Consider the following 21712-nt stretch of genomic DNA (forward strand, 5'->3'; position numbering starts at 1 on the left):
TGAAATCCATGTCCATCCAGGGTCTCAGAATATGACCTTATTGGAAATGACATCTTTGCAGATAGAATTCATTAAGGTCTCCAGATGAAATCACACTGGATTTAGAGTGAGCCTAAATCCAAAGACCCGTGTCTTTTAAGAGAAAGGTGAAAGAGATTTGGACACAGAGAGACACAGAAGAAGGCCACATGAAGACAAAGGCAAAGTTATGCTGCCACAAGCCAAAGAAGGCCAGAAGGTACCAGAAGCTAGAGGAGACAAGGAAAGACTCTCCCCGAGATGCTTTGTAGGGAGTCTTGCCAATGCCTCAGTTTTGGACTTCTGGTCTCCAGAACCATGACAGCATAAATTTCTGTTGCCTTAAGCCACCAAGTTAGTGGTGATTTGTTCTGACAGCCATATGACACTAATACAGGGGTGCAAACAGGCTTCCCAACGCCCAAGATTACATTGTAATTATCGAAAGTTTTTAAGCTGCAGCTGAATCATTACGATTCAGCTTTGTTGCACAATTTTTTTGCAACAGTTTTTCTTCACTCATTTTTAGAAAGAAAAACAAAGATAAATGTCTCATGATTCTTGCTGCCCACTTTAGCAACATTTGAGGGAAGATTTTTACACATTTGTAATATACTAAAAAAAAAAGGAACCAAACCAAACCAAATTCTGTTAATTTTTTTAAACATAACAAGATGCTGTAGAATTAAAAAAAATTCTTTTGTCTCTGACTTTATTCCCAGGCTGGTGTGGCTTGATTTTCACAGGTTCAAGAATGAATCCAGGTTTTAGAATGCCTGCATATTAGGCAGTGGGGAAGTCCTCTTCAAGAATAGGAAAGTACAAATGCAAAATTCAGCACAGGGCCTTGGAGGAGGCTGTGATAAATGGCTTCACAATTTTTAGTATCTTTGCCTTTGCAGAGATGGGGAAAATAATCAATAATACACATTATAGGTTTCTCAACTTGCTTCCCAAACTCAGCTGTAGTTTTTTTTTAAAGGGTCTTGTCCTGAGGAAGAAAACAAAATAAAGCATAATTGAGCTTAAGAGTCAAGTCGCAAATGGTGTTCTCTTCCATAAAGCTTTGGTGTGTTGGGTAATGAGGAAAAGCTTATTAACTTCATGGTCAACCCCAATAGAACTATGCCCCTGACATCTTCCATTGGAAACTGAAGATACACTATGCTAAGTTGTAGACTGAAGGTGAGGCCAAGAGAAAACCAATCATAAAGTGTGAGATTCATTACTGCTTAATACCTTTTATAGACATAAGGCAAACCATTCCTGAAAAGACACATTTGCAATGTGAAAAAGCACTTAAAAAGATGACCCTATGGATTATCATATAGTTTAGATTTCCCCTCTTCTTGGAGAATCCTAAACTAAAGAAATTTTCCATTGAGCTTAACCTGAAAGCTAACGGCACGAGAATTCAGATTTGGTAACTGTCAATGACAATTCATTTTCTTTCTCAGAAGAAACCAATCCTGTGGATACCTTGATCTTGGATTTCTAGCCTCCAGGCTGGGAGAAAATAAATTTCTGTTGTTTAAACCACCCAGACCGGAGTACTATGTTATGGTAGCCCTGGCAAACTAATACAAGCAAACAATCAACTCTCGCCAGGAATGAACAGTAATCCCACACTCTAAAGAAAATAAATATTTTCCTGGAGAAGTCAAAAGCAAAATCTTCTCAGAATTAGCTCTGGACACACACACACACACACACACACACACACACACAAATACACTTTAGCAAAATGAACACTTTCTTTTCAGTTTACAACATCTGTTCTTCCAGCTGTTTAACAATTTTCTCAAAGACCCACGTGCACTACTTTAAATTAAATTTGTAAATAAAAGGAGTGAGGTGTGTGTTGGAGCAGGAAGGGAACTTGAAGCACACTGGGGAGATGGATTGCGCCAGCTGAAGCCTGTTGAGCCTCACCCTTAGCTAGTGGCCTATCAAACCTCTAAACTTGGTGCTTCTGGAATCTTCCATAGGACCCAAAGAGTTGCTCAGCTGACTCTGAACTCCATTCATCAACATCATTCATTTTCCCTTTTATTTCGTATTGCCTTTCATTCCCACTCCCCAGATCAGTGTGTGTGTGTGTGCATGTGTGTAGGCTCAAATCCTTACTGAAGTTGTACAAAGGCAGAGGCTGGCTACATTGCTGCTGCTGCTGCTGCTGCTGCTAAGTCGCTTCAGTCGTGTCCGACTCTGTGCGACCCCATGGACGGCAGCCCACCAGGCTCCACTGTCCCTGGGATTCTCCAGGCAAGAACGCTGGATTGGGTTGCCATTTCCTTCTCCAATGCATGAAAGTGAAAAGTAAAAGTGAAGTCACTCAGTCGTGTCCGACTCTTAGCGACCCCATGGACTGCAGCCCACCAGGCTCCTCCGCCCATGGGATTTTCCAGGCAAGAGTACTGGAGTGGGGTGCCATCGGCTACATTGCTAATGACTACAAAACACACCTGCTTCAGGAGTGCATGGAGAGAAACAATAATGACATGCCTTCCTGAAACAGCAGAATTTTCATGGGTGAAAAGCAAAGTACTTTTCAAGGCCATGTTTAAGGTCCCCTTTAACTTTCAAATATTATATCTCTGCATATAATTGTGCGTAAATGCCTTTTACTTTGCTCCTCTCCTCACCCTATTTGCAGAGAGAATGAATTAGGAGCATGGCTGGTTAGGAAATCATTCTTGCTCATGCTGTTGGAAGGGAAGAGGGGTGTGAAGCCCCAAACAGATTAGCAGGCCCTAATAGTCATCAGCATTGAGGCTGCCCTCCGTGAAATTTTGAGGGAGGCTGTGCTTAGTGAAGGTGGCCATGGTCTGCAACAGACTGGCCTTGGAAGGCCTCACTGCTGTCTGCCCATGGGACAATTTGAGTGGAGAAAAAGCAAGTTGTCCTAATAGTTTCTTTATAAACATGCAAGTGTGCGTGCTAAGTTGCTTCAGTCATTTCCGACTCCGTGCAACATTATGGACTGTAGCCCACCAAGCTCCTCTATCCATGGGATTCTCCAGGCAAGAATACTGCTTAGCTCCAGATAAAAGGCTGAATACTAAACAGGGTATAAAATGACTGATTTTCTTTTCAGCCATAGGCGCATTTTGCTACAGTTTCCTTAGCTGAACTTGAAGTCTGAGAGTTTATTTCCAAAGATGTCCCCTCTACCCCCATGGCTCTCATGTATTTATAAATATGCAGACAGTATGACATGTCTCTGAAGAACCCTGTGTCCTTGTCTCATGATTAGAGCTGAAAGACAAGCCAAAGGATTTTAAATGTAAATTCTTTGCTTTTTCATAAAATAAGCTCCTTTCAGTTTGACTTCATTGATCAAAAAGTCAAGCTGTTATTAAACAGTGATTGTTGATAGTCTAAATAAGGAGGGAGAAGTATCTAGAATCACTAAATGTTTAAGAAATATGAATCATTAAAAAAAATGTTGACAGAAACAGATACCTTGAATCCTCAAAGTCACTGGAACAGAGAATTGTTGTGAATTCAAACAGGTGTAATCCCACCAAAAAGATCTGTGAGGGTGCATTTCAGCTCCGCAGCAACACCTCCAATAAAAGCAAACAGGTCACTTGTTTAGTCAACTTGGGTCTGGGACAATGTTGTCTGTTCATACACATGCAGCAGGAGGCCTGATTCTCACATTGCAAACACTAACTTGGGAACCAGGGAAAGTCATCTTTGAAGGTGGGACATGCAGTCAGCATTGTCCACCAGCGAGAGTGGTGCAGCAGCTGGTGAGGGCATGGAGCATGTGGTCAGCAGGGACACAGCATGGCCTCTAGGATGCAACACATCCCTTCAGAGATGGGGCTGGTCCACACCCAGGAGCTGGCAAAACAGAGAAGGAACATTTAGGGTAGCGGGAGGGAGGAGACTTAAGTTCTTATGTGTAAAATGAGGACATTGGATCATACTGATGTTTCCTAAACTATAAGTCATAAAAGTCCGATTCTAGAACTAAGTTTAAGAAGTTGGATTTAGTAGGTTAAACAGGATTTTTTACTTCTGTAGTTTTGGATTTAGTATATTAATGATATTGTGACTCCCACCCCCCTCCCTCAGTGCAGATAAGACTCCAAGGGACAATGTTGAACTGATTAGCTCATTGTCTGTGATTCCTGGGATAGGATGAGTCCAGGAAGCATGGGAGTGGGGGAAAGAGAGAGATCCTTGGCTCCTGCTTTCAGAGCGCCCTCCATGCCTTCCTAAGAGTAGGGGAAGCAGAAGGGTTCTTCGGTGTATTTGCAGTGATGTCAGGGGTTATCAATTTACAAAAATAAATGACATCCAACCTTTCTAATTAAGGTGAAACTTGTGCTTAGGTAGAGTGTGTACAGACCTGTGATGTATTGCTTTGGGGGCTGAAAATTTAACTCCACTGCCTCAAAAGTCTTTAGCTACTAACAATGAATCCCTTAATTCCAGTCATGTTATTTGCATCTTGTTAAAATGCAACATAATGCAATACCTCAGGAGGGACAGAGAAACCCTGAAACCTGCTATCATAAAATTGTTTATAGCTGGGACTTCCCTGGTGGTCCAGTGGCTAAGACTCCACTCTTCCAGTGCAGCGGACCTGGGTTTGATCCCTAGTCAGGGAACTAGATCCCATATGGTGCAGTCAAATAAATAGATTTTTTAAAAAGTGTAAGAAGCTGACTCTGTCAGATCATTTTCTGAGGGAAGAGCTTGATTAAAAATATAGAAAGAAAGAAAGTCTAAAAAAAAACTGGAATATTGGTTGGCATAGAGAAAAGGAAGCAGAAAGGGGATTGTAAAAATGGCATAAGAGTGTTTCAGATTTTATTTAGTTGCACTGTCTCAGGTTGGCTTCCTCAGAAGCAGTGCCTGAAACAAGCATTCTTGTGGAAGAGATTTGTTGATGGAATGTTCTCAGGAGAAAGGAAAACTGGGAGAGCAAGAACAGACAGGTGAGGAAGGCTACTTGAGGAAAAGTTCTCCTGCAGACTAGTTTCAGCCTGGCCCCACCGGATGCTTTGGGCCACAACTGTCTCACAGTGAGGCAGAGCCCAGCCTTTGTGTCTCCGTGTCATTGGTTGCCAGCAGTTGCATCTTTCCTCCCGGAGTGGGGCACAACCTTCCTGACAGGACACTGTCACTCAGTTGACACAGCTGTGCTTGGGAAGAGGGAGACCATCACTACCTCCAAGGCCAACACTCCCAGCAGCTGGGATGTGGGTGCTGCCTTCAGCTGATGGGGATCTGGGCGGGACTCCGGCTGCACCCACAACATGCATGCTCAGAACTGACTGGGCTTGCCTAAGAAAATTCCAAGTAACTGAAATAGCTTGTGAAATTCCTCATATCCTTCCTTCTCTTGGAGTCCTGGGTGTTGAGTAAAGGTCTTCTCTAGTGATGAGAGATTGACGTTTCCTTGAGGGAAGTTGAACAGCACTCTAGGCTTTTCTCTCAGTTCCAGTAATTATTAATTAAGGTTAAAGGCTTTGTGATATTTTCCCATCTGTCTAGGTTACTTTTCTTTCTTTCAATCAACAGGATTTTTTAAAAAAAGCTCCCTTGGCAGGTCTATATTTTCTTGAGCAATAGTAAAATTTATATTGCAAAAAGGTGGAGGGTGGGTATTAGTCCTTCCAAAGAGAAGCAAATTTCATGGCATTCATTTTTTTTCTCACTGATCTGCCCTCAAAATAAGAAACCAACCAAACAAACAAACCAAAGAATATAAAGAAAAGGAAAACCTCTGTCTTTCAGAATTTCTTTGCCAGAAAGCAATTCTAGACCAATTTCAAGGAGATTTCAAGGTAATCCTGTATAATTGTTAAAGTAAGCAAAGAGTAGTGTACTTCTGATTGTAAAGGTAACTTAACTAATTTGCCTAATAATTATTACTGAGCTACAATGGCTTTTCAAGCATAGACCTTGGAGAACTGTTAGGGCTTAGGTTTTCTCTTTTAAACGCCTCCAGTTTGCTGTTTCTAAGTATTTATCAAATGACAGAGGATGTTATGCTCAATCCATCCCCTTGTTTCTGCTGGTGTTTGATAGTTTATCTGGATGATCTGTGTATTTTGGTTACACTTTTAGTTCTCCTGAAAATTCATCAGGGGAAGTTCTGTGAACATTTCTGGAAGATTTTATCAAAAACTGTATGTTCTCTGGAAGCACAGGGCCAGGAATCACAGCAAAGTCTAGGTCAATATGAAGACAAAGGACACTCTTTACATGTCTCTGTGAAGAGGGTTTGTCCATCACTCTCATTGGATTTTATGGTCCTTTTTTTTTTGAAGTTATTTTTAATTGGAGCATAGTTATTTTACAATATTGTGTTGGTTTCTGCCATATGATGTGAATCAGCCATAAGCATACATACGTCCCCTCCCTCTTGAATCACCCCTCTCCCTAATTTTCTTTTCCCCCAAGAACCTTGCATACAAGAGGCACTTAAATTATAAAACTCCACTTCTTTCTGCCTGCTGGTCAGACAGCATTCTTTTTGATGGTGTGTGTATGTTGCAGAAATGACGTCATGTGGCAAAAACTGTTATTTTGTGATCTTTCTGTTCTTTGTGACTTATTTATAAAATCTATGCTTTTGATTTTCCAAGCTTTGGCACTGTATTCAAAGATCAGCCCTTGGAATTCCAAAAATAATATTCCCCACATACTCCCACCCTGCCAGAAGAAAACTCTCCTATTTTCTCTCTCTCAAAACAAACCCCTGGCTTATGTAAATAAAAAGAGTGCTATGGCTTCCAAGCAATTGGGTCTGCTGTGATTTACGAAACCCATGCAGCAATTTACTTGACTAAAGGCTCCCTCCCCTGGAAAGCAATGCCTATCTAAGCATTCAAGGGAAAGCCAGACTGCAGCCTGAATGGTGGGAATGTGCAAGGAAAAGCAGGGAACGGCAGCTTCCTAATGTGGCCAAATTCAATACCTGTCAGCAGAAATCGAATGTCGTAGAAATAGCTAGAGAGTTCCAGCAGGTGTGGGGAACTGGAAGTCATCCTCACCAGCTGGCAGCACACCTCACTGGAAGATGACAGCCCAGTGACTCATTCTTCATCCCTCTTCTGTGTCAGAGAGAAAACAGAGGTCCACAGATATAATCGCTGTCAATTTTCTTCCCTAATCCCCACTTCTAAACTAACCTCGGTTGGCATACTTCTCTCCTTTTTCTCTTCTGACTCAAATGATGAATAGTTCCTATTTCTGTCTAATGGCAAGCTTGGAAATGTCTAATTGTCTGTTAGGATGTGACGTAAACGTCCTCTCTCCTGTGACTTCTTGACCGGTTCAGCGTCTGTCACATCTGTCGCTTGCTTCTGTGCCCCTCTGTCTCGGCCCTGCTCTCGCTGCTCTGCGTCTCTAGACACATCTCTCCCTCCCTCCCTCTGGAACATGAGCTGCTCAAGCATGGAGACTGCTTCACTTGTTTTTATCTTTAGATACTTGCATAGGATACATGCTCCTTATAGGATCATAGAATAAGTGATAGAATAGACACATGCTTCAAGGAAATTAATATGGGAATGCTGCATAAAATGGGTGGGAAAATGGAAAAATTGGAGATGATGATAACTGTAGTAATAATCTAGTTGATAGGTGATGGGCATTTAAATACACAGAAGTGACAGGTAGCAGGGCCATGCTGCAGACATGTAAGGAGGGGACTGGAGTCAGGGGTGGTTGCAGGTTTGGGGAGCCGTTGACAGATCATGATAATATACATTTATGCATTGGTTCACCAAGTATACAATGCCCCTTCTCAAGCCAGGCAATATTCTAGGGACTGGGGTTGCAAAGATTAAAGAAATAAAACTAAAAATAAAAAGACTATAAATGTGGTTAGAAGAATCAAATTTAAGAGGAGAATAAAATTAATACAGTCGGTTGTTTTTAGCTTGTCAAATTTGACAGGTAGGAGGCAGTTGGAAACCTAGTCCTAGAGCTTTGGAAAGAGATCAGATACTTAGATAAATATTTGGGAGTCTTTACACAAAGGACATAGTTAATTTAAGATTCCCAAGGGTTAAGATTGTGGGAAGAATTAATGGGATGACATAGTCTTGTGAAAATTTTAAAATATACATTTTGAAACAAAAAATATCCTATAAACATTTGAGCAAGAGAAAGAGAGTTACCTTTTTGGGGGGAGCACAAGTGAAGATATACTAAGCCAGAAGCTAAGATAGTCTTTAGGACTAGTCACAAATATTCTGGGTTTCTCTTCCTTATGGGAACACAGTAGGATTATCCATCCTTAACCCTCTTTGAATGAGGTGAGACTGTGTGACTTGCCCTGTTGAGTGGAGTGATGTGGTTGATTCCCAGCTGGAAACTTAAAGAGACAGCGCACGGTTGGCCTCCTGTGTGTTCATTAAAGAGCATATTTAGATGAAGCCCTCCATTAGGCTGGGTCCCTGAGCAGAACCACTCTACTGATTTCGGTTGGACATGGAGCATAAGTGAAAAATAAACCTCTGTTATGTTAAGCCACCATGCTTTGAATTTGTTTGTTTGTTACAGCATCACCCAAACTATCCTGGCTAATGCACACCTTAACCTGTTCAAATATCCATATGCACCTGAACATTCAGAGTCACAGGTTCTTTCTATTTGATAGCCTTCCCATATCCTCATCCCCACGGTTAAAGATTATTCTCTGGCTCCACTTCTGCATTCCAGTCCTAAGGAAGAAACAAAGGGCAATCAGTTTACTTCTAGGGAAGTAAAGTTATAGTTAGTAGCTCCGTTGTGTCTGACTCCTTGTGACTCCATGGACTGTTCTGTCCATGGAATTCTACAGGCAAGAATACTGGAGTGGGTTGCTATTTCCTTCTCCAGGGGATCTTCCTGACCCATGGACTGGGTCTCCCACTTTGCAGGCAGATTCTTTACCATCTGAGCCACTAAGTTAAAGTTGCACATATTGCTCTTTCTCACAATCCAGTCACAAAAGTCTGGCCACAGCATCACATCTAATGGCATGGGAGACTGACAAAAGTAGTCACTAGTTGGGTGTCACGTGTCATATTCTAGGGGTGAGAAGGGTTGGTTCTATTACTAAAAAGAAGACAGTGGATGCTGGGGACAATTTAGAGTGTCTGCCTAGGTGGCACATGGGTAAAGAATCTGCTTGCCAATGCAGGAGACATGGGTTCGATCTCTGGGTCAGGGCGATCCTTTGGAGAAAGAAATGGCCACCCACTCCAGTATTCTTGCCTGCAGATTTCCATGGACAAAAGGAGACTGGTGGGCTACAGTCCATGGGGTCACAAAGAGTTGCACACAACTGAGTGACTGAGCAGAACACACATGCCATGGGGTACATGACATGCTTAAAAAACTGAAGTAAGTGTCGTATAGCTATGGCTGGAGAATCTAGCGAGACGTGGAGAGGGGTTCAAGAAGAGGCACCAGAGGTAAGCGGGGTTGAGATCAAGACAGGCCTTCCAAGATTCACTGAAATGTGATGGGAAGACACTAAAGAGTTTTAAGTGGGGAAGTAACACAGTAGCTTTGCATTTAAAAATATTCTTCTGGTTGCAGGAAGGAGGATGTACTCAAGGGCAATTAGGCAGCTTTCGTAGGATCCAGTGAGAGTTGGTAGTTAGCCTCGGCAGGGGCTCCGGCAATAGGAAGATGAAGCTGAATTCCAACGTGCTGTGGGAGACAAAGTCAAGAATTCTGGAGCTGTGGGTGAGGGACACAGGGGCTGAGGGAAAGGGGAGAGTTAATAATGTTCCGGAATTTCTGGCTTTAGGATTGAAGTGGATGAAGCTGTCATTACCTGGAGGGAGAATTCTGGCAGACGCTGGGTTTTCCAGAGGCCCTGGGTAGAAGGTGGGGAGCCTGCAGGTGGACTTCATCATAGTGGAGTCATGTTTGAGTTCTTAAGTTGGGTAATGGTTTCATTAAAAAATAATAGTTTGCAACTTAATTCATTAGTTAGTTAGTTCAGTTACTCAATCGTCTATGACTCTTTGTGATCCCATGCACTGCAGCACACCAGGCTTCCCTGTCCTCACCAACTCCCAGAGCTTACTCAAAATCATGTCCAGAGAGTTGGTGATGCCATCCAACCATCTCATCCTCTGTCATCCCCTTCTCCTCCCGCCTTCAATCTTTTCCAGCTTCAGGGTCTTTTTCCAATGAGTCAGTTCTTTGCATCAGGTGGCCAAAGTAATGGAGTTTCAGTTTCAGCATCAGTCCTTCCAATGATTATTCAGGACTGATTTCCTTTAGGGTGGACTGGTTGGATTTCTTTGCAGTCCAAGGGACTCTCAAGAGTCTTCTCCAATACCACAGTTCAAAAGCATCAATTCTTTGGCACTCAGCTTTCTTTACAGTCCAACTCTCACATCCATACATGACTACTGGAAAAACCATAGGTTTGGCTAAACAGACTTTTATTGGCAAAGTAATGTCTCTTCTTTTTTAATATGCTGTCTAGGTTAGTCATAGCTTTTCTTCCAAGGAGCAAGCATCTTTTAATTTCAGGGCTGCATTCACCATCTGCAGTGACTTTGGAACCCAGGAAAATAAAGTCTCTCACTGTTTCCCCATCGATTTGCCATGAAGTGATGGAACCAGATGCCATGATCTTAGTTTTCTGAATGTTGAGCTTTAAGCCAACTTCTTCACTCTCCTCTTCCACTTTCATCAAGAGGTTATTTAGTTCTTCACTTTCTGCCATAAGGGTGGTGTCATCTACACATCTGAGGTTATTGATGTTTATCCCAGCAATTTTGATTCCAGCTTGTGCTTCATCCAGCCTAGGATTTCTCATGATGTACTCTGCATAGAAGTTAAATAAACAGGGTGACAATATACAGCCTTGATGTACTCCTTTCCTAATTTGGAACCAATCTGTTGTTTCATGTCCAGTTCTCACTGTTACTTCCTGACCTGCATACAGATTTCTCAGGAGGCAGGTCAGGTGGTCTGGTATTCCCATCTCTTTAAGAATTTTCCACAGTTGATTGTGACCCACACAGTCAAAAGCTTTGGCATAGTCAATAAAGCAGAAGTTTTCTGGAACTCTCTTGCTTTTTCAATGATCCAACAAATGTGGGCAATTTGATCTCTGGTTCCTCTGCCTTTTCTAAATCCAGCTTGAACATCTGAAAGTTCATGGTTCACATACTGTTGAAGCCTGCTTTGGAGATATATGAGCATTAATTGCTAGCATGTGAGATGAGTGCAATTGTGTGGGAGTTTGAACATTCTTTGGCATTGCCTTTCTTTGGGATTGGAATGAAAACTGACCTTTTCCAGTCCTGTGGCCACTGCTGAGTTTTCCACATTTGCTGGCATATTGAGTGCAGCACTTTCACAGCATCATCTTTCAGAATTTGAAATAGCTCAACTGGAATTACATCACCTCTACTAGCTTTGTTTGTAGTGATGCTTCCTAAGGCCCACTTGACTTCACATTCCAGGGTGTCTGGCTCTAGGTGAGTGATCACACTGTTGTGATCATTTGGGTCATGAAGATCTTTTTTGTACAGTTCTGTATATTCTTGCCACCTCTTCTTAATATCTTCTGCTTCTGTTAGGTCCATGCCATTTCTGTCCTTTATTGCGCCCACCTTTGCATGAAATGTTCCCTTTGTATCTCTAATTGTCTTGAAGAGATCTCTAGTCTTTCCCATTCTGTTGTTTCCTCTATTTCTTTGTATTGATCACTGCGGAAGGCTTTCTTATCTCTTCTTGCTAGTCTTTGGAACTCTGCATTCAAATGGATATATCTTTTCTTTTCTCCTTTGCCTTTTGCATCTCTTGTTTTATATATTATTTTCTACATACCATGTACAGCATAATTTAATCATTTGCAAGGGGTCTACATACAACCCAAGATAGAGAAACACTGTCCCAGAGAATGACTATGATTTTTATCTTTTTTAAAAAAATTCAAAATCAGTGTCAACAACACTGTTTCATACCATTAAAAAACCTCCAATCAAGTGTTCTCAGAGATTAACTTTCAATTAATATGAGTTCTTATTAGATACTTTCTGTACTTATAAAATGTATTGTTAGTTAACTGAATGAGCTATAGATTCAAAATGTTAAAAGTTAATTTCTGAAACTTACAGCTTTTGCTTTGGAAATATCAGGCTTTAGCTCTTGTTTCTAATTAGGCTATACATAGCAGGGCCAGGCTCTGCTAAGAGAACTACTGTTGTGTGACAATCAATCACATTGCCTGCACATGGAAGAATGCTTATTGTTTTATTCTGGATGCATCCAGCTCATCCAAAAGTGATCTCAAGTTATTTGGGTCCTAGGGGCAAGGCATGCCCCTAATAGTCTCAGTTAACATTGTTATCAAACCCATATGTAGAATGTTCCCAGAGGCCCTGACACTTGTGCTAATAAGGAGCTAGTTCTTCTTAAAATCAATAGTTGAAGTTATAGTTTGAATTCAGCACACTTAGTTTGTACTTAATAGAAGCCTACAGCATCAAAGCTGAGGAAAAATCAACAAAACTTGACCAACCACACTTCTCTGGCAAGATTTTTCCCCAAGGTGCTACTAACAAGAGAATGGCCACAGCAATTATCTTAAGAAGCCCAGATTTACAACTTATTTAGAAGAAAATTGATGTAGACATATGTTACCTGGAATGTTCAGTGGGTTATTGGTTAAAATATAAGGGCTATAGAGGTTTCCTTTTTATCTTTTAAAAGGAAGGTAGGTTATATTATATTTCCAAGTGGTGCTAGTGGTGAAGAACCCATCTGGCAAAACAGGACACACAAGAGATATGGGTTTGATCCCCAGACAGTGAAGATCCCCTAGAGGAGGTAATGGCAACCCACTTCAGTATTTGTGCCTGGAGAACCCCATGAACAGAGGAGTCTGGCAGGCTACAGTCCATGGGGTTGCAAAGAATCGGACATGATTGAGCAACTTAGCACATGCACACAGGTTATATTTTATGTCCAAGCAAATGACGATTTTATAGCGTAGATTCACGTTCTCAATAAAGGTCTGGAGGCTGAAAATGCTTCCAGAAGACTTTATTTTTCTAGAGGTCTTCATACAACCTCAGGAGAATTTTTGAATCCAGTTGGAAAGAAATCTTAGGTTTTTAAAAATGTTTTTCAGCATTTCATGAATCTTAGATAATAAACATATTCATCAAATGTCATTTCCATTTTAAATCAACCTCCCTCAGTTGAGTCAGCATGGGGTTTTGACCTGAAAGGAAAAAGCTGAAAATACAAATTTGAAAATGTGAAAAGCGACAGAGCAAGAATCATATTGATTCTGGATGTCATGACGGCTGGTGCTGACTGATGCTTTCCGTGGGCCTGGCTCTAGGCTGAGCACCATTCTTCCTTCTCTCTTTCAAGCCTCAGATCACTATGAGGTCTATTCTATTATTATCCCTGATTTATAGATGAAGTCTAGAGCCTTTGGGGTTAATAATGATCTTGCTGGATCCAGAGCCTGGCCTCTTCACCATAAATGAACAGATACAAAATGTTAATCAGTGCAAGACAATGGATGTACAGGTGTGGAAAAATTCAGCCTCTATCCATCCTATCCATGGTTGAGTCCTTCCAAGGATAATAAAGGTCAAAGGAATGGTTCAGAAGACTGGACACCCCTCCTCTTTCTCTTGCAGGTTTCCTTTCTACGTCTGACCATGAGAAGTATAGTCATCACCCAGCTCCTTAAGGAGCACGACTCAGGTGCCCAGCAATCACTACTATCCCTTTGTCCATCTGGTCATCGGTCTACAGAGCACATCAACAAACACATGTTAAGGGACTTTGCTTTCCTGTGCAGGAAGCAGGCGTTCAATTCCTAGTGAGAGAGCTAAGATCCCACATGCCCCACGACCAAAAAAAAAACCAAAACAAAACAAAACGTAAAGCATAAAACAGAAGCAACGTTGTAACAAATTCAGTAAAGACTTTGAAAATGGTCCACATCAAAAAGATCTTTAAAAAGCAAATACATATTGAATCCTCATTCTAGACGAAGGATAAGTAGATAAACAAGGCAGGATGCCTGTCTAATTGGGAGGGAAGATGTTGGATGAGAGATGCATTAATATATATTCTATTAGTGGCCCAGTGCCCTCTCCCTCCTGAACATGCTTCATGCTCCTTTTGGGGCTTATATCTGCCTATGACAGATCTCGAAGTGTTTACATTTTCAAATGTGTGTATCTTTTATTCTCTTAGATGCTGCAGACTCCTTCATGTTTAAACAAGGTATGCTTTACTCTGCGAGATGCTTTCTCCAAAGCTAAGCATCTTCACGGCCTTGGCTAATGAGGCGTGGTACTTGCAGATATTTATAGCAAAGTCTTGAATTGAAAAGAACTTACTGAGTTTATAAAAAGTGTCAACTTTTGACACTTGCAATACTAAAATAAATTCTATGTGACCAAAAGAAAATCACAACTCTAAAATATTACATTTTGAAATAGAAAATGAAGCCAATTTACACTAATTTACAAATCCTAATTAATATAATAATTTTACTGTATGTATAAGAGTAAATATTTTGGATATTGGAAAATTACTACCATTATTTATTAAGAAGAGGTGGCAAGAATACACAGAAGAGCTGTACAGAAAAGATCTTTATGATCCAAATGATCACAACGGTGTGATCACTCACCTAGAGCCAGACATCCTGGAATGTGAAGTCCACTGGGCCTTAGGAAGCATCACTATGAACAAAGCTACTGGAGGTGATGTAATTCCAGTTGAGCTATTTCAAATCCTGAAAGATGATGCTGTGAAAGTGCTGCAGTCAATATGCCAGCAAATGTGGAAAACTCAGCAGTTGCCACAGGACTGGAAAAGGTCAGTTTTCATTCCAATCCCAAAGAAAGGCAATGCCAAGAAGGCTCAAACTACTGCACAATTGCACTCATCTCAGTTCAGTTCATTTCAGTTCAGTTGCTCAGTCGTGTCCAACTCTTTGCGACCCCACGAATCACAACACGCCAGGCCTCCCTGTCTATCACCAACTCCTGGAGTTCACTCAAACTCACGTCCATCGAGTCAGTGATCCCATCCAGCCATCTCATCCTCGGTTGTCCCCTTTTTCTCCTGCCCCCAATCCCTCCCAGCATCAGAGTCTTCCCAAAGAGTCAACTCTTCACATGAGGTGGCCAAAGTGCTGGAGTTTCAGCTTTAGCATCATTCCTTCCAAAGAACACCCAGGACTGATCTCCTTCAGAATGGACTGGTTGGATCTCCTTGCAGTCCAAGGGACTCTCAAGAGTCTTCTCCAACACCACATTTCAAAAGCATCAATTCTTCAGCATTCAGCTTTCTTCACAGTCCAACTCTCACATCCATACATGATTATTGGAAAAACCATATCCTTGACTAGACGGCCCTTTGTTGGCAAAGTAATGTCTCTGCTTTTGAATATGCTATCTAGGTTGGTCATAACTTTCCTTCCAAGGAGTAAGCGTCTTTTACTTTCATGGCTGACATCACCATCTGCAGTGATTTTGGAGCCAAAAAAAAAAAAAAATAAAGTCTGACACTGTTTCCACTGTTTCCCCATATATTTCCCATGAAGCGATGGGACTAGATGTCATGATCTTAGTTTTCTGAATGTTGTGCTTTAAGCCAACTTTTTCACTAAATTCCAAATCCTTAGGAATTAGCATTTCATTTGATAAAACAGTCCTAAGGAAATAATCATATATGAAGACAAAAATTTGTGTAAGCATTTCAACATAGTAGTATTTATAAAATACTAAATGTACTTGGGGTTAAAAATGAAATAACCAACAAGAGGGGAATGAACAATTATGTGGACATATGCATAAAATATTTTCATGAAATAGTTTATTATATGAGCCAATTTTAATGTTGTTAGAAAAAAAAGGTAAGGACTAGTAGACAACCATGATGATGAACTCAGTTCTGTAATAACCATGCTCTCAGCTGCACAGGGATGCCCTTCAATAACCATATTTAGTTTCTGTGACTCTGACTCACTACCTATGGAGTTTGTGATTAGGATTGAGATTGAAGGATAGTTTTCTTGATTGGCCAAACAAGTAGCTATATGAACATGAAACTGGGAGGGGGAGAGAGGGTGGAGGAGAAACACACAGACGCCTGGGTTCCCTGATGGTTTCAAGTGCTATTTCTAGGCCGTTATGGGTCAATTCTTTCCTTTTCCTTGTAAGCTGAAGTCATTGCATTGAAAATTGCTCATGTTACAATTAGGTAAGCAGAGAAAATACAGATACTTTTCATCTTGAAAATAGGTCTAATTTTCTTTAAGAGTTTCCCTGGTTACTGAGAAAATTGTGTTTTAGACATATTCAGTAAATGCAGTGTAATCTGATGACTTTATTAAAGAGACTACAGTTATCATATTCCACAAATGTCTTAGTATTTTATATTTTAGATTTGCTTCCCCCTCACTCCTCTTTTTAAAACAGTATCTGGGAATTTAAAAGGCTTACTCAGCCTAGTGTCCTTCTGGCATCCATTGCTGAAATGTACAAGCCAGCATAGCTCAAGGCCTGTTTTTGTGTTGTGTAGCTAGCCTTGTGTGCGCGTATTAAGCCACTTCAGCTGTGTTTGACTCTTTGTGACCCTATGGACTGTAGCCCCTAGGCTCCTCTGTCCATGGAATTCTCCAGGCAAAAATACTGGAATGGGTTTCCATGCCCTCCTCCAAGGGATCTTCCCAACCTGGAGATGAATCTGAGTCTCTTGTGTCTCCTGCATTGGCAAGCAGTTTCTGTACCATTCTTTACCACTGGTGCCACTGGTGGGCTGCCCTCTATGGGGTCGCACAGAGTTGGGCACGACTGAAGTGACTTAGCGGCAGCAGCAGCGGCCACCTTGGAAGCCCTTGCTAGTGTGGTAAGCCCTTCCTATTGACTCATTTCTTCTTCAGCTCTTGTTCTTGTGGTCAGCCCTTGAAATTTTTGTTGTGTTTCCCATTCTAGGTCCAGGATCTCTTTATGCTAAAGATGGTGATTTCGTCCATCAGGTATCTCGATAAAGGCTGACTCATTGCAGAACACACTTTGGGACATTCAGGAGATTCTAGGATCCCATCCATGCCATGTAGACACTGAGGATGGTTTGGGAGAGTCAAACTCAGGTCTGCTGTTTGCTGTCTGCTTGTCTCAGCAAGATGTGGGGACCACCTGTAGGATGGCCTCTCCTACACTTCCAAATGAAAACGGGCAAGGGTCCTGCTCTTCAAGTCCACTCTTGCCCCTGCTTCCAGGACTTCAGCCAGAGAGGAGATGCAGTATTGTGTCTTACTAGGGACTTGCTTTTTTCCCTTTCTACTTCTCACAAGCCATAAGAATCAGAAGGGATGGTCTTTCTTCTCTCAGTCCTTCTTAACACCCTCCTACATCATATACTCCACTTTCCACTGGTCATACTTAACCTGTTCCTTTCTCTGGAGCTATAAGGTTAGGGGGAAGGTGAGGTGAGGGGGATAAGCCTCCAATTTTAAAACAGTATCAGGATTGGATGATATATATCAGAATGAGAAAGTGGATTCTTAGTGCTGGGAAATCAAAAGATATACAACAGTATGCTGAAGATTAGATCTGCAAACATATGTATACACACACACACACTCACTCACTCACTCACAGATTCTTTAAACCATTATCTCTGTTTTATCTAGATTTGGAGTGGGGCTATGCTCTTTATTAACTGAGAGTCTTTGTTTAAAAAAAAAAAAAGTTCAATTGAAAGGCTCACAAGATGAAGTTTCATCATGCTTTGAAATGTGTTCATATTCTTCTGTGATCTGCATACATCCTAGCCTCCTAGTCCTGGCTAGGGTGACTGCCAGTGCTTTCTTGTAATTACGTATCTCCTGTAGATTAGATAATGATCTCAGCTTCTTTACAGAAGAGAGACAAAATATTTTAAAACATACTATGAAAGATCTTTCCAGTTGCATTGCCCTGTGACTCTACAAAGGCTGAATCTGGAGGAATGTTGAATGCAGAAAAAAACTGTCATTGACACTTACTTTCATCTTCTCCAGAAAGCTTTTCCTAAACAAATCTGATCAATCTTCCTCTAACTTAGAAGATCTTCAAATGCTTTTCTTGGTTTCCCTTCATGGTCTAGTCACATTAAGCGAGTGTGTAACTGCCCATGCATAAAAGGATAGTGATAATAGTGCACAACTTAAAGGATTGTTGTGAAAGCTTGACTGGAAATAGAAAAGCTTTCAGATCCTGGAGGGATTCCGGGCACCGCCTGGTCACTATCCTAGGCAGGACTTGTCAGAACCTCAAAACAGACAAGTCACTTTCTACATGAGTGTCTTAGATAATCATCCCAGATGAGGGGGTTGAGGATAGTGAGACAAAAAGGATTAAAATGGATTGATTGTGGTCTGGAGAAGTGTTGGGAAAAGAGAAATGGTTTGAAGGGGGAAGCTGAGGTTAAATCCTCCTCGAGGTTCCCTCTTGTTCTATGAGTTTGATCAGATCACTTGGCTTCTCTGAGCCTCTGTTTCCTAAGTGCAAACAGTAAACCTTCCAAGTAAATTTGGAAGCAAATAGACAGTTTTCAGAAAGGAAAGCAAAAACAAACCTGAATGGTGAATAAACATGAGATGATAACCAACTGCACTGATAAGTGGGGAAGCAAAGTGAAAGTCACTCAGTCATGTTTGACTCATTGTGACCCCATGGACTGTTGTCCATGGAATTCTCTAGGCCAGAATACCGGAGTGGGTAGCCTTTCCCTTCTCCAGGGGATCTCCCCAACCTAGGGATCGAGCCCATGTCTACCAAATTGCAGGCAGATTCTTTTCGAGCTGAGTCACCAGGGAAGCCCAAGAATACTGCAGTGGGTAGCCTATCCTTTCTCCAGCAGATCTTCCCAACCTAGGAATCAAACTGGGGTCTCCTGCATTGCAGTGGATTCTTTACCAGCTGAGCTATCAGGGAAGCTCAAGTAGGGATAGGCACTTTCAAATAATACACTGTGCCTCAGATTGACAAAGATTGTGAAGTATGACAATATTGAATATTGGTCAAAATGAGGAGAAATAGGAATTTACAATCACTAGTAGAGCTTAATTGATATAATTCCTATGAAGCTGAACTTGTTTATATTGAGTAAATTTGAAAATGTATTCATCTACAACCTAATAACTCACTTCCTGGGTACTCTGTGAAATATCTTTTGCATGCAAGCAAAGGAAGCATATACAAGAATATTTATTTGAGGATTTCTCATAATAACAAGAATTTGACACTCAAAATACGTCAAAGAGAAATACATAAATTAAAGATTTGTACAACTGAATACCACATAGCAGTTAAAAGAGATAAGATTTAATGCACAATATCTATAAAATAGCTCATTTTGACTTGGATAAATTTTTAAAATTTATAACATTAAAAAATTTTTAATGTTTTTGTCCAGGTATATCCATCTATTACTGTTTATGTAAATTAGAAAGGCTCTGTCACACAAAGATATATAAATATCTCTCCAAAATAGAGAGATGTTAATATACATAAAGATGAGATGAAAATGTAATAGTTGCCTCTGGGGAAGAGAAAGGAAATGAGACTGGAAGTTGGTATACAGGAAATTTCAACTACATTGTGATATTTTCTTCCTCTGATGAGAAAGAAAAGCAAATATGAGCAAATGCTAACAGTTCTTAATTCTGTATGTGACTGTCTTTTAAATTTTCTTAAAATAGAAGATTATCATTATTCTTGACTAATACCTAGTAGTCATCATTACCATGACTTCAAATAGATCCGGGAAATCAAAGAAAAACAATGCAAGTGAACCCACCACTTACATAATTAATCTGTAAAAGCAATTTAAATGTAATTTCTAGGGCTTCTTACTGTCAGATCATCAGGAAGAAGTTACAAGAAGAAAGACTTAGGCAGAGGTGGTGGGACAAGTGGTATCCCACGATGTCAACAAAGGAGGTGATTAGGACAAACTTCCTCATGCATCTTTTACAGACTTAAACTACTTATTTTGTTTCTTCATGATGTCTTTTCTCCCCCTTTTTCAAGACCACTCCAGATGGTTGCATTAAGCTACTTCCATCTGTATAAAAAGGTTGAAGTTGGGAGGGAGGGCTTAAGAATGTCTTTGACATCCCATACGTCCCTGGATATAGACTGAGAAGCCTCACTGCCTACCCTGCCCACCCCAGTAAACACTCATCACATTTGTTTCTTTATCATGCTTTCAGTGATCCCTGATTTGCAAGGTTATCATCCATTCTGCAAACACAGTTTATCTGCACTGTTTGAACAGTGTAGCTCTCAAGTTTGGCATGAAATAAGAGAAATATTGAAGTTTAGCACAAAAGTTTAGCCCTTTCCACAAGTCAGCCCTCACCTATATTAAGCCATGTGGTTTTCCAAAGTGAATTTTCAACCAAGGCCATTTTTACCCCATCAATTATTAAATGATTAAATGAATCAAGGGCATTAAAAAATGGAGATAAGATGTTCGAGATATTTCAAGTTCTTGAACTTTGTATATTCAGTTAGCAGTGATAAGAATGGAGGGAACAGAGAAATCTGGGGAAAGGACAAATTAAAATCACTGTGACAGCTCCAATGACACAGGCTTTAAAGAAATCACTGAGGTAACTATTCAAATTAACTGTGGCCCCAAGAGCAATGTGGGAATGATATTATACCACACCTAAAATAAAGCACGGCTTCCCACGTGGCGCAGTGGTAAAGAATTCGTGTACCAATACTGGAGACAAGAGATGCGGATTCAATCCCTGAGTCAGGAAGATCTCCTGGAGAAGGAAATGGCAACCCACTCCAGTATTCTTGCCTGGAGAATACCTGGTGGGCTACAGTCCATGGGGTCGCAAAGAGTTGGACACGACTGAAGCGACTTACACACACACACAATAAAGCACACAGGAGACAAAAAGAGATCGGAATGGATATTTTAAATTGTAGCAAGTGTTTCTGTGTTAAGCCTTCTTTCCCTGAGTTACTCATTGATCCAGCCTTAGGATATATTATTATTTAACTCAGTCTTTCTTCCCTTCTTTGTCTGAGATACAGGCAAAACACGAATTGCATATGGAAAAGCACTACAGTATTTCACAGTCACCACGTTCATTGGTTTTGGTGGTTTTTATTTTACTGGCTATATCCTGTCCCCATGTAACTTAACTGGAACTCTGCTCATTGATTGCTCTTAAGAAAGAACGCTCGAAGATGAGGAACAATATTATAGAAGAACTTTGAATTTATTAGAATTTATTTTTTAAAGAAACGATGATCAAAAGCTGTATTTCTAATTTGTAACAGATTATAGATGTCAGACTCTGCAATCTATCATGACAAACCAATTTCCATCAGTAGGTGATTACTGAACCCTGATGACCTAGATTTCTGGTTGCCAACTTTAGGTTCTGGGGTGGTTAAGAATTTCAGAAGAGCAAAAGAACAGCCTCACAAAGCCTTGTTGTAAACCATATGCAAGAAACAAAATAATTGCTGCTAACATGACAAAGAATCAATATTTTAACTTTTAAGAAGTTGAAATATAGACATATTAATTTCAGATGTATAGCATAATGATTCAGTGTTTGTATACATTGTAAAATGATCACCACAATAAGTCTAGTTAACATCTATTACCACAGAGTAAATCAGTATGTGAATACATAGTATTTTCACAA

The 21712-nt window shown here is 40.7% G+C and overlaps 1 long non-coding RNA gene across 6 annotated transcripts in view; it reads right to left on the reverse strand.

Annotated features, from left to right (window-relative positions):
- Positions 1 to 664: 664 nt before the first annotated feature.
- The window catches only part of LOC138444864 (uncharacterized), a 121764-nt gene continuing 100716 nt past the window's right edge, over positions 665 to 21712 (reverse strand). For 2 of the 6 annotated variants that reach the window (XR_011258624.1, XR_011258626.1), the window contains exons 5-9: positions 8613 to 8714; positions 6962 to 7097; positions 3683 to 3870; positions 3484 to 3587; positions 665 to 1009 (exon numbers count right to left, since the gene is read on the reverse strand). This is a non-coding gene — a long non-coding RNA (uncharacterized lncRNA). Of the gene's footprint in view, positions 1010 to 3483; positions 3588 to 3682; positions 3871 to 6961; positions 7098 to 8612; positions 8715 to 14671; positions 15508 to 21712 lie in introns of all 6 variants that reach the window. The other 4 variants (XR_011258625.1, XR_011258627.1, XR_011258628.1 and 1 more) reach the window with 4 other exon arrangements.

The sequence above is a fragment of the Ovis canadensis genome, chromosome 8, assembly GCF_042477335.2.
Source record: "Ovis canadensis isolate MfBH-ARS-UI-01 breed Bighorn chromosome 8, ARS-UI_OviCan_v2, whole genome shotgun sequence".
NCBI classification, from domain to species: domain Eukaryota; kingdom Metazoa; phylum Chordata; class Mammalia; order Artiodactyla; family Bovidae; genus Ovis; species Ovis canadensis.